The sequence below is a fragment of the Physeter macrocephalus genome, chromosome 4, assembly GCF_002837175.3.
Source record: "Physeter macrocephalus isolate SW-GA chromosome 4, ASM283717v5, whole genome shotgun sequence".
NCBI classification, from domain to species: Eukaryota; Metazoa; Chordata; class Mammalia; order Artiodactyla; family Physeteridae; genus Physeter; species Physeter macrocephalus.
Window position 1 is genome coordinate 26,395,080 of NC_041217.1, and position 13,552 is coordinate 26,408,631.

Below are 13,552 nucleotides of genomic sequence, written 5' to 3' on the forward strand. Positions count from 1 at the left end.
CCCGCAGTCTCCGCCCGCGCAGGGGCTTCTAGTGTGTGGGAACCTTTCCTCCTTCACGGCTCCCTCCCACTGGTGCAGGTCCCGTCCCTATTCTTTGTCTCTGTTTTTTCTTTTGCCCTACCCAGGTACGTGGGGAGTTTCTTGCCTTTTGTGAGGTCTGAGGTCTTCTGCCAGCGTTCGGTGGGTGTTCTATAGGAGAAGTTCCACGTGTAGCTGTATTTCTGATGTATCTGTGAGGAGGAAGGTGATCTCCGCGTCTTACTCTTCCGCCATCTTGCCTGCTCTCTGAAAGTCAATTTTTATTCACTTTCATGTGGGAAGGATAACGGTACCCCTTGACTATACTGAGAGCTTTTTCTACTTTTCACAGATCCTAAAAGCAGATTTAGCAGATGTCCTTTTTCCACAAGGATCTACCATCTTTCAATGTTGATGAACTTCTTTTCTGGTCCTCTTCCAAGGAAGCAAGTGAGATAGCATCCGTCTCCTCAAGCTGTTAGTAACCAAAGGTCTTTAGGTCTCTAAAGAGATTACCGCTTACTCAAATTCAGATCAAATACCCAAGACACTTGATTTCAGATCAAGGACTCCTTTTAGACCCTAAAAAGATTCAAAATGTCTCAAATTTCCCACAGACCAAAAGACAACTTTAAGGATTTGGGGGTCTGGCCAGATACTGTAGGAACTGGATACCTAACTTTTTCCTAATTGCCCACTCTCTTTATGCATTGCTCAAAGCTGAAAGACCAGATCCCTTAGAGTGGGAAGAAAACACCTTATGGCTTTCCAGAACCAAAAAAGCAGACTTCTCAGTCCCCCCTGCTTTAGGACATCCTAATTACCAGCTTCCTTTTTTTCTCTTTGTGTAAGAAAGGGAAGAGAATGCCTTAGGAGTGCTTATTTAAAAGGCACAGAGGTCAACACCGACCCCTTGGCTATTGCAGTCAACAATTAGACCCTGTAGCCAGAGGTCTTCCCCCATGAATGAGAGCTATTTCAGCTGCAGCCGAGCTTACAAAATCAACTGAAGAAATAGTTATGGGCTGTCCACTCATCATCTATGTTCCCCTTGCAATAAAAGCCTTGCTCAATTCTCATCACACTAAACACCTTTCTGCAAGCTGTCTTACCTCACACGAAATATTGTGACTAACTTCTCCTCACATAACTCTTTCCCACTGCAACAACCTTAGCACTGCAAGCCGTGTCCCTTTACCTACTGACGAAACTCCTCATGACTGTCTGACCCTGACTGATCAGTTATTAATCCTAAGAGCTGACTTACAAGAAACCACTATTGCTAATGCAGAGATTTTATGATTTATTGATGGTTCTTATTTGAAACATGGCAAAAGAAAATATTGTGCTGGATATGCAGCCCCCTCATCTTTTGAAGCTATTTTGAGGCAGCTCTGCTGATGACTGCTGCTTCAGCACAACACACAGAACTCCATGTTTTAACTAGAGCTTGCACCTTAGCAGAAGGCAAAACTGTGAGTATCTATACAGATAGTCACTATGTCTTTGGGGTAGTTCATGACTTTGGCATGCTTTGGAAAGTATGGGGGCCGGGGGAAACCAGATTAAGAATAGAAATTGGGATGATCCAACTTCCATTTGTTCTAGCCATCATTTAGGTGCTTGTACGTTCAAAACTAAATTCAGATGAAACCAAAGGAAATAATTTGGCTGATCAGGACACAAGGACAGCTGCCTTACAAGCCACCCAACCTGAAACTGTTATAGCAAACTTTAAATTAAAATTTAATTTAAAAAATTACTAGCATCAGACGACATCTGATGCTAACGGCTTTCCCAAGATTCAGGACCAGGCTAGTATATACATACACACTGCTCTAACCTCATTACTGATCCTTTTCATATGAGATCTGCTCTATCACACTGAATAGTTTACTGAGTTTAATGACACTAATTCAACATTGTTGCTAACGAAGACCCACTCAATTGGCTGGTGGTTTCGGAATATCACTTAATGACTTCCTTTGTTATGTCCAAGATGGTGACATTTTGTTGGAATCTATTTACTCTTAGCTGAAGTTTTTACCTTCGCTGAGGGTGCTTCTTTTGAAAAATGGGAAAGATATTATTCTAGTGAACTATTCCCAAAATAGAGCAACTGCGGGACCTCTCTCTGAGTGCTTTGGTATGTCTCCAAAGACCACAAGCATCCAGATCTAAGGACTTTGTAGGTATACTCATCACCAATTAATTTCTCCTTGGTTTCCAACACTCTGGTAGATTTTAAGCATCCAGCCCCTAAAAGTGTCTACAGAGTAAAACTATATGATAAGGTGTCTCCACCTTGCTTTCAGTTGACACAAAACATTTCTCTAAAGCCCTATTCCTCTAACATTCCTACCACCTGTACCCTCTTTTTGCTTTACCTCTGGCATCAAGCAAATGACTGACCAAAATTTGTAAGAAATGTGATCTCTTCAGTGTATGCCAAGCCTTTTGTCATACTGGGATCAGATGGTTGTCAGCCGACCCCTTAATGGTCTGTAAAGGCCGCACTGATCCTTGCCTAGAATGTATCCCTAAGTTCATACCTGTCACTGAAAACATGAATAACCACACTTTTGGCAGCATACTATGTGCCTCTTCTGGATGCACCTTTGTATGTGGTTACAAAGGAGAACCATGGGCTTATGAATATCTAGAAGCTGGCATATGACAGGACAATACCTTTGGGAATACCATAAATTTAGTTTCAGGTTTTTGTTAAAGAAAAAATCCAAGGAGAAACTTGGCAGCCCCTTTTTATACCCAATCTACTCTCCATTGATTACTGTTGCCAAAGGACTTGTTCCCTGGATTGGTGCAGTCTATAATGACCTGCTGATAAAGAATTTATCCCTAAGCATAGCTAAATTGGAAAATTCTACCACTCGAGCCTTGGCTCAACAGCAATGATCCCTGGATTCCCTAGCAAGGGTTACATTTAGATAATCGAATAGCACTCGATTAGCTCCTTGCAGAACAGGTTGGTATCTGTGCCATATCCAACACCTTCTGCTACACCCGAATCAATGCTTCTGGTGAAGTTGAATTAGAACTCAGAAAAATTAGAAAAATAGCACAAGACCTCTCTGGGCCAATATCCTCTGGTTCCCGATTGATGTTTTCAGCTGGTTTCCTTCAGGTACAGGCTCTCGGCTAACAACAGGACTTCAAATTTTGCTCATTCTTTTATTACTGGAATTTTGCTATGGGTGCTTGATTTAAACTTCTTATGCTACTCCTCGCTCTGTTCTGCTCCAAAACACCTATGAAAACCAAGATTATGGTTGCTCAACAGATTGAAATGATAGATAAGTCTTATTCACCTGAACCTTCACATAACTTGATGAAATTCCCAGACAAGGAAACTGCCTAAGAATCACTTCCTAAACATCTCCCTGTTGATCAAATGTGGCCTAACCCTTAAGATACTGACTCCTTGAAATAACCACGGAAGATTAAAAATTCCCCCCAATGTAGGACATGACTTTCTGGGACAGGTCCATCCCAGCAATGTGAGACAAAGCAAATCTGTAAGTTGATTAGCAATGTTTTAGAGAAAGATCTTGATCAAGAGGGGGAAATGTGAAATGTGAAATAAAATGAAGCCACTTATGTTGAGGGATTTTTTAAAAATGGAGCCAGGGGGCCATTAAGGAGGTGGATCTTACGCATGTCCTCACCTGGTGGATCCATGAACTCTTGAACTGGGCCAAACAACAAATACATTTGACCCTGAACAATGTTGGGGGTTAGGGGCACCAACTCCCACACAGTCAAAAATCCTTTAACTTTATAGTAGGCCCTCTGTCTCTACAGTTCTGCTTCTGCAGATTTAACAAACCAATTAAAGTATTTGTAATGCAAAACTCCCTTCTTTGCCTTTAAAAGCCCCTGACGTTTACTCCCTAGTGGGACACCGAGTGGGTTGCAATTCTTTGCAACTTTTTGATCCCAAATAAAGACTTTTTGCTTGATTATTGCCTCCTGGGTTAATTTAGGTCTACAGAGTCACCTTTCTTTCTTCCTAGTGATGACTCACCTGACTTTAGGCAAAAAGTTGGAACCAGAATTAAGAGGAACTGAGGGAGCCCATGCTGCAAAATATTGTCTTCCAAAAAGGAGAGAGGAAAACAATTCATTCATTTTACAGGTATGTATTGAGCATCTACCTTATGTTGGCATGGTATTAGGTGCAGGGGATATAGCAAAATATTCAAAAATCTCTGAGCTTGCATTCTTGTTGGGGAGACAGACAACAAACATGATTTTTTAAAAGGAAGTAAAATTCCCAAGAGAAATGAAAACATACATCCTCACAAAAACTTGTACATGAATGTTCATAGCAGCATTATTTACAATAGCCAAAAAGTGGAAAGAACCCAAATGTCCATCAGCTGATTAACAGAAAAGGAAAATGCGGTATGGCCATACAAAGGAATATTATTTGGCCACTGAAAGAAATGAAGTCCTGATGCACACTGCAACATGGAAGAACCTTGGAAACATGCTAAGTGAATAAAGTCAGTTACTAAGGTCCGTATAACATATGATTCCATTTATATGAAATGCCCAGAACAGGCAAATCTATAGAGATAGAAAGTAAGTTAGTGGCTGCTTAGGAGTAGGGTCAGTGGGATGGTTTGAGGGGAAATGGGGACTGACTGCTAATGGGTTCAGGAGTTCGTTTGGAGACAGTGAGAATGTACTATAATTGATTGTTATGTTGGTTGTACAGCTCTGAAAATAATACTAAAAACCATTGAACTGTATGCTTTAAATGAATGAATTGCATGGTATGTGAATTATACCTCAATTTGAAAAAGTTATAGTACATTCAGTGGTGGTAAGTACTATGGAGAATGTTAAAAAAAATAAGGAGGAAGGGCGGGCCTAGCAGTGATGGGGGAGTTTTGGAGGGTGGAGCTGGGATACAATTTTTATACAGAGTTGGGAGGGTAGTCACCCATTGGTGACTTGAGTAAAGATCTAAAGGAGGTCGGAGGAAAACCTTCGACTCTGACAGCTGCAAGAGAAGGAAAGTTTTTTCCATCACTCAGTCATTCCCAGAGGGCAATTCAGATATAAAGAACACTAGTAAATAAGGAGTAACTACAGTTTTATAAAGTTCTTAATATTGCTAGCATATTATTTTCATTTTTCTACATGTTAAGCATTTAAATAAGGCTGGCATTGGTCAGAAAACACTAAGTGAGTGCATCTGAAGATTTAGGAATTTTAGAAGTTTTGTATGGTGGAGATTTGGTTTTTATTGTTTCGAAGGTGCACACTGTAGGATGCTATAAAATGTAGTTGTATTTTTTTTTCTTTTGGCTTTCTCAATTGAAAAAATAAATACTAATAAACACTGCAGTCAGCAATTTATTCCCAAATACTTTAATTTTTCTCTCTTAAAACACTGAATTTTCCCTCTTCCTTAACTCTTTGACGTTAACTTTGTAAACAAGTACTCTGAATGTTGGGACGATACAGGAAACTTTCTCCGGTTAGCATGTATCTCCTCATTTTGGCCAGAAGAGGGCACTAGAGAGCTTTTGGGCTGCTTAATCCCAAAGGGCTGGGTGGAGCCTGAAGCATTCTTTTAGCCCCGCCAGCTCCAGCCCTGACTCAGAAGCAGTCTACACACCACTTTACTGAAGGACAAGCTCAGACACAGTTTTTTAACGGCTACATTTCTTTAACCTCAAGCGTGATGTTCTGTGAAATCTTCAGACTCTGACAATATGTGCTTATCCCCTGACACTTGTTTTGTGTTCTGCTTTTGTTTTTAGCTCTTTTTGAGGTAAATACAGGATTTTAATTTCATTTTACATAAACCACACAAAAGAAGCACCAAACATGTTTCAGGGCACATGCGTTCCACTAAAGAGAGGCAATACAGGATATGGACAAAGCACAGCCTAAAACTGCTGACTATAGCTCCTCTGGTAAAAATCTGGTGGCCTAAACTTGCCTTGATACCCAACAGAAGTCTTACATTTCAGTCTTGACAGTAAAGGACACTGAGAATGACAATAGCTAGTTAGCCTAAGATTTGAAAAGTGCACAGATGTCTAATAGTAGAGCAAACATATTTAAAATTGATAGTGACCAATGTAAGATAGGCACTCTTAACCACTGTGGATTAAAGTAGAAATCATTAAAGACTTTTAGGAAGACAATTTGGCAAAACCTTTCAAAATTTTAAATGTGCTTAACTTCAATCCAGTAATTCCATCTTTAGAAATCAGTTCCCTTGTATATGTGCACAAAAATGTTATATATAATAATTATAATAATGATGATAATAGCGTTTAACTCTTACTATGTGCCAGACACAGTTGAAGAACTCTACATATGCTGACTAATTTAATTCTAAAAGTAACCCCATAATCCCCACTTTATTAATGAGGAGACTGAGGCACAGAGAGGTTAAGTAACAGCTATGAAGTGGTGGAGCCAGGATTCAAATGCATGTAGCCTGAGTCCAAAGTTCATGCTCTTAACCGCTATGACATGCAGTACAGGGTATTTGTCGTTGCACTGTTTACAATAGTGTAAAACTGGAAACAACCTGTGACGATTGCTGGTGGAATTGTTAAATAACTGATGGTAACAACCATTTTATCAAAATAAATTCAGTTTAGATATGCTGACTCAGAAAGAGCCCTAAAGATATATTGTAGGGAAATGGGGGAAAGGGGGGAGAAGCAATTCTCAGAATAATACACATAATATCCCATTTATGGGTTTTTAAATTACAAATTTTTATTTGGACATATATAAAAGCATAGTAAAAGGATGGAAGGACCTACAGACATCAAACTATACTAGTTGTAGCCTTTGGGGAGGAGAGTGGTACTGGGGATGGGGGTGGTTGTAGAATGGAAATTTCCTGTTTTACTCTATATAATTCTGTATTACTTAAATGTTTAAAAAAAAAATAGGGCTTCCCTGGTGGCGCCCTGCTTAAGAATCCGCCTGCCGATGCAGGGGACACGGGTTCGAGCCCTGGTCTGGGAAGATCCTACATGCCGCAGAGCAACTAAGCCTGTGTGCCACAACTACTGAGCCTGTACTCTAGAGCCCACGGGCCACAACTACTGAGCCCGCGGGCCACAACTACTGAAGCCCACGCGCCTAGAGCCCATGCTCCACAACAAGAGAAGCCACTGCAATGAGAAGCCCGCGCACCGCAAAGAAGAGTAACCCCCGCTCGCCTCAACTAGAGAAAGCCTGCACACAGCAACGGAGACCCAATGCAGCCAAAAATAAATAAAATAAATAAATTTAAAAATATATACCACAAAAAAAATTTTTTTTAATAAATAAATATATATATATATGTTTATGTACTACAGTAACACCCTTTCAAAGAAAGAAAATGATATAGTGTAAAAATAGAAGTGAATCTTAGCGAGCAGTCCAATCAACCCCTTCATATCACAAATGAGGAAACCGAGGTATTAAGAAGTAAAATGGAGTGTGTACTGTTATATGTACAATGGCTGAGCAAAGCTAGAGCCTGCCAGCCTGACTCCTGCCCCAGGGTTCTTTGTGTTACATCATTTTGTCTTTCCCTGGTAAAACTTTAGAAAATGAGTTATGTACAATTTTAATGTGATTTCACAGTTACACTTTATTTCAGAGATTCATAATTATGTGGCCTTTAAAAAGTTTTGGAAGGATATATAATGTCAGTCATTCAATCAACTAATATTTGTTAAATCAAATAATTAGACATTACTAATTAGATGCTAATTGCTATATGCCAGGTACGGTGCTAGGCCCTGGAAATATAACGTTGATCCAAATAAACATAGTTGTTGCCCTCAAGAATTATGAGAAAATGTTTACCACATTACCATACGTGAAGAAAACAAAATGTGAAGCTGTATATGCTGGAAGAAAATGCAAAGAAATGTTAACAGCGTTATCTTAGGAGTTATGTGGTTCTTTACATATTTCCGTGTTTTCTTTTTCTTAAAAGTTTTCGATTTGCATGTATTTCTGTCACAATCGGAAAAATATACTTTAAAGAATCAACTAGTAACTCCTTGTCTAAGTTTTGAAACATATGGAATTATATGAAAAGGGAAGAAGGCCATTGTACTAGAGGAAATCAAATGTTTCCTGGGGGAAAGAAGGCTTGGGCTAGCTCTTCTATTCCTGACTCTAAACCATAAATCTATGGAATTCCCAGGCTTCTCAGAGGGCCCAGAGTGGAGGTGGGAGACATCTTTTGTCGCATTACTAGGGAACATCAAGCATAAACTTCAGAAGAAAGAGCACTGGGAACCACTTCAAGCTAGCAGCTTAGTCCTCAGGCTCTGGAGAAAGACAGCTCAGCTCGGCCCCTTTCTAGCTATGCAACTTCGAGAAATGTACTTGCCTTTCTGAACTTCGGTTTCTCCATCTGTAAATGCGAACAAGGTTGAAATTATATCATTGGGTGGTTATGAGAATTAAATGAGATAATGTCTGTAAAATGCTCAAAACCATGATTGTCACATAATTGTGCTTAGTTTATGTTACCTGCTGCCAAGCTCAGCAGCAGGAGCTTATTCTCACTTCCCTGACCATCCCCCTGACTCTGACGTCCACACACAGTCCACACACATATATGGACCCATACACTGAAAAACACAGGCTAACCCACAGAGAAAATGTCATCAGTGCACTTTTAGGCCGTCATACAAATTAGCTCCTCTACTTAACAATTGGACTAGAAAGAGAATTGCCCTGAATATTAAAATATAATAATAAATAGAGAGTGATACATTAGAAGAAAATTTTCACATTATTGTTTAAGCTTCCTTTATGTCCATAGAAATAGGTCTTAATATTTTACAATATCCATTGCTTCATTTTCCAAATCCCTTAAAAATAATGTTTTCTTTTTTTTAAAGCATATATATTTTTAACATTTATTTATTTATTTTATTTTTGGCCACGTTGGTCTTCATTGCTGCGCGCGGGCTTTCTCTAGTTGCAGCGAGCGGGGGCTGCTCTTCATTTCAGTGCACGGGTTTCTCACTGCAGTGGCTTCTCTTGCTGCGGAGCACGGGCTCGAGATGCATGGGCTTCAGTAGTTGTGGCTCACGGGCTCTAGAGCACAGGTTGTGGCGCACAGGCTTCGTTGCTCCGCAGCACGTGGGATCTTCCCAGACCAAGGCTCGAACCCGTGTCCCCTGCATTATATTAGCAGGTGGATTCTTAACCACTGCACCATCAGGGAAGTCCCTAAGTCCCTTAAAAATAACCAGTAATGAAAGGACTCTGAAGAAAACTGGCCACATGGTAATGCAAGACGGCTTAGCCCTGAATTCCAGAGCTCCCAAATAAACAAAGGCTTGGTGCTCTCCTGACGTGGGACCAGCAGAACCATCCAACTTGAAGAGACCACCTGCGCCTGGACAGTGTGGATGTCCACAGCCCCTATGGTGACTTAACCCTTATTCATTGTCCAGAGCCAGAAGTTGGTGCTTCAGCACTCTGATGCTTTGAAGAACCATTTGTCAAATACACAAATGCCATTTGTGTAATAATGCAGCACCTGCTAGATTTTGAAGGAAAGTAAAAAAATTCAGTAAGCCTACGGTGAAATCATAAGATCATTTCCCAACATGTAGCCTTACTGCTGAGATCCCTCTTACAGCCACGAAGGAAGCCAGCACCAATAAGGACAGAAAGAAAGAAAACCAGAGCCCTGAATCAACAATGCTTGAAGCTTGGAACTACCTCTGGACTCTTCAATTCTATGGGCCAATAAATCCTCATGCTTTAAAAGAAATAACCTATAATGGATAAATAGTGGTGAAACAAGTGAGGTTTTTTTTCTGGTTTTGAGTCGTAGAACCAAATTTTTTTTCTTCCAGTTTTATTGAGCTATAACTGACATACAGCCCTGTATAAATTTAAGGTGTACAGCATAATGATTTTACTTACATACATCATGAAATGATTATTACAATAAATTTAGTGAACATACATCACCTCATACAGATACTGAATTAAATAAATTCTCGTGATTTACTCTCTTAACAGCTTTCATATATAACACACAGCAGTGTTAAATTATATTTATCATGTTGTACATTATATCCCTAGTACTTATTTATCTTACATCTGGAAGTTTGTACCTTTTGCCTTCATCCAATCCCCCTCCCTTGCCCCCTGCCTCTGGTAACCACAAATCTGACCTCTTTTTCTATATTTGTTTGTTTGTTTGTTTTTGAAGTATAATTGACCTACAACACCATGTTAGTCCCTGTTACACAACATAATGATTTGATATTTCTGTACATTTCAAAATGATCACCATGATAAGTCTAGCTAAGATATGTCACCATACAAAGATATTGCAGTTTTTAACTATAGTCCCCACATTGTACATTTCATACTCATGACTCATTTATTTTGCAACTAGAAGTTTCTCCCTCTTAATCTCCCTCACCTATTTCTTTCCTCTTCCCCCTCCGCACTGTGGCAACCACCTATTTGTTCTCTGTATCTGTAACTCTATTTCTATTTTGCTATGTTTGTTCATTCATTTTATTTTTTAGATTCCACATCTAAGTGAAATCATACAGTATTTGTCTTTCTCTGTCTGACATTTCACTTGTCATAATGTCCTCCATGTTCATACATGTTGCTGCAAATGGCAACATTTCATTCCTTTTTGTGCTGAGTAATATTCCACTGTGTGTGTGTATATATATATATATATATATATATATATATATATATATACACACACACATACACACACACCCCCTACGTCTGTCATACAACCAAATTTATGGAGCATGGACTTATGTAGAGTCACACCAACGTTTTAACAGTAGTATGTTTGTTCCCTAACACTAGGAATTCCAAATCCTATTTCTTTTGGAATACTTTTAAACTCAGATTCATCTCATATACATTGAAAGTTTAAGCCATAAGTATGTTTTACTGAGGAACACATTACATAAGTCAACTTGTTGTTTGCACATTTGGAAGGCTCACCAAGTGGAGGAATCGCTGCTGCGTGAGAGGTGCCGGAGTGCTGGGCTGACTGAGCGACTTAAGGCCCGAGGCAAGTGTGTGAAGAAGTACTGTTCCAGGGAGTCACTCATCCATCTTTCTTCTGGATTTGTTGCTGGAGGAAACATACCGAACACTGAGGCAAGGGGGAATGAGGTATCAATACGTTTTAGATAAGGAACTGCTTGACCTAAGCAGAATTTCTCCATTTCCTTCTCTTTGCTCTCAAAGGGAGTAAGAAGGAAATAATGTGCTAGTAAAGAGGTGAATGGGAGAGCAGTCATGTTTTTACCTTATAAATGCTGAAAAACTTGAGTCGCTTAATACCTTTAACTGGCTTTTGCCTGTTTAGATAACAAAAACCATATTCAGGCAGTCCAGGGAAGAATGGGGTAATGGGGATTTAGAAAACTCCAAGCAAGGCCAGTTCAAAGCAGGTTCCAATTTGACTTATAGATGTAATTCATTTTATCTTGTAGTCTTGAAAAGTTAATATCTTTCTAAAGAACTTGGAATCGGAGGGTAACTAATGAAGGAGAAGAAAATGGAATGGTCTGGGGCAGAATGATTTGGCATGGGTTGGGAACTCCATCTCACCCCACCCCACCAGACAAAACAATTGAAGATTCCATTGCCTTCATAATCAAGTGTATCTCCCTAGCCTAAAATTGAAAGCACTCCACAAATTGGTCCGTACTTATTTCAAGCCTTGTTTCCTGCTAAAATTTATTTAACCCATACAAACACAGGTGACTCCTTTCATGCCATTTCTTAGCTTTGTGCTTTTGTTCAAGTTGCTCCATTCCTGCTTGGAATGCCCTCTTCCTCTCCCTCCCCCCAGTATCTGCCCATCAAATTTAAACTCTTAAAGCATAGCTCAAAGCTGACATGCTCCAAAGTGCCTTGCAAGGGTCTTCCAGCAGGAAAGAATCTCACCGTTCTTAATATTTCCATAGTATTTTGTGTGTACCGATATTGTACACTTACTGCCATCTGTCTTGTATAACATTTATTTATGTGTTTATCTTCCACACTTGGTTTCCAGCTCAGAATGCAAAGGCCATGTGTCCCTTTCACCTTTGAGCCTCCATCTATGAGCTTTTTTTTTTTTTTTTTTTGCGGTACGCGGGCCTCTCACTGTTGTGGCCTCTCCCGTAGCGGAGCTCAGGCTCCGGACGCGCAGGCTCAACGGCCATGGCTCATGGGCCCAGGCGCTCCGCAGCATGTGGGATCTTCCCAGAGCGGGGCACGAACCCGCGTCCCCTGCATCGGCAGGCGGACTCTCAACCACTGCACCACCAGGGAAGTCCCCATCTATGAGCTTTGCACATATTGTATAGCTCCTAGACTCAGTACCTTCCTATTTCCTTACAGAACATATGTACTACCTATAATAATAACTCACTTGTACTCATTTAAGCACTGTTTTAAGAGTTCTACATATATTGACTCATTTAAAACACACAACACTGCTATGAGGTAGGTTACCATTATCATTGGCAGTATACAGTTGAAGATACTGAGATGTTACAATAAATTGCCCAAGGTCACACAGCTAATTGATTGCAAAACTGGGATTTGAATCCAGTTAAGTCTGGTTCCACAGTCATACTCTTGGCCTCTAAGAGATGTATATATATAACCTTTAATCTTTTTTTTTTTTGAAATCAGAACTTTATAAAAACTCAAGTTTTATATGTAACAGGGGCTGTGTTTGGGGTTTCTGTTCTTCTTCATTGACTTTATTCTTGTGCCATCATTGCTTTGGTAATTGTAGCTTTGCAATACATTTTAGTGACTGGTGGTGCCCATTACCTTTCATTAATCTACATTTTCAATTGTCCATGTCACAAGTATTTCATTCTTTCATGTGGACCTAACAATCATTTTTTTAAATTTCAAAAATAAATTCATTGTTTTTTGTTAAACATTTTATCATAAAAATTTTCAAACACTCACACAAAAGAACAGTAAATACTTTTCTGAGGCCCTGTATACCTATCAGCCAGATTCAACAATCAACATTTTTCCCAGGTTTGTTGAGATATTAATTGACACACAACATTGTGTAAGTTTAAGGTGCACAATGCGATGACTTGGTACACATATATATTACCTATCACCATAAGGTTAGTTAACACATTCTTTTTTTTTTTTTTTTTTTTTTTTTTTTTTTGCGCTACGCGGGCCTCTCACTGCTGTGGCCTTTCCCGTTGCGGAGCACAGGCTCCAGATGCGCAGGCTCACCAGCCATGGCTCACCAGCCCAGCCGCTCCGCGGCATGTGGGATCTTCCCGGACCGGGGCACGAACCCTTGTCCTCTGCATCGGCAGGCGGACTCTCAACCACTGCGCCACCAGGGAAGCCCCAACACATTCTTTTTTTTTTTTTTTTTTTTGGGGTATGCGGGCCTCCCTCCGCTGCGGCCTCCCCCGTTGCGGAGGACAGGCTCCGGACGCGCAGGCCCAGCGGCCATGGCTCACGGGCCCAGCCGCTCTGCGGC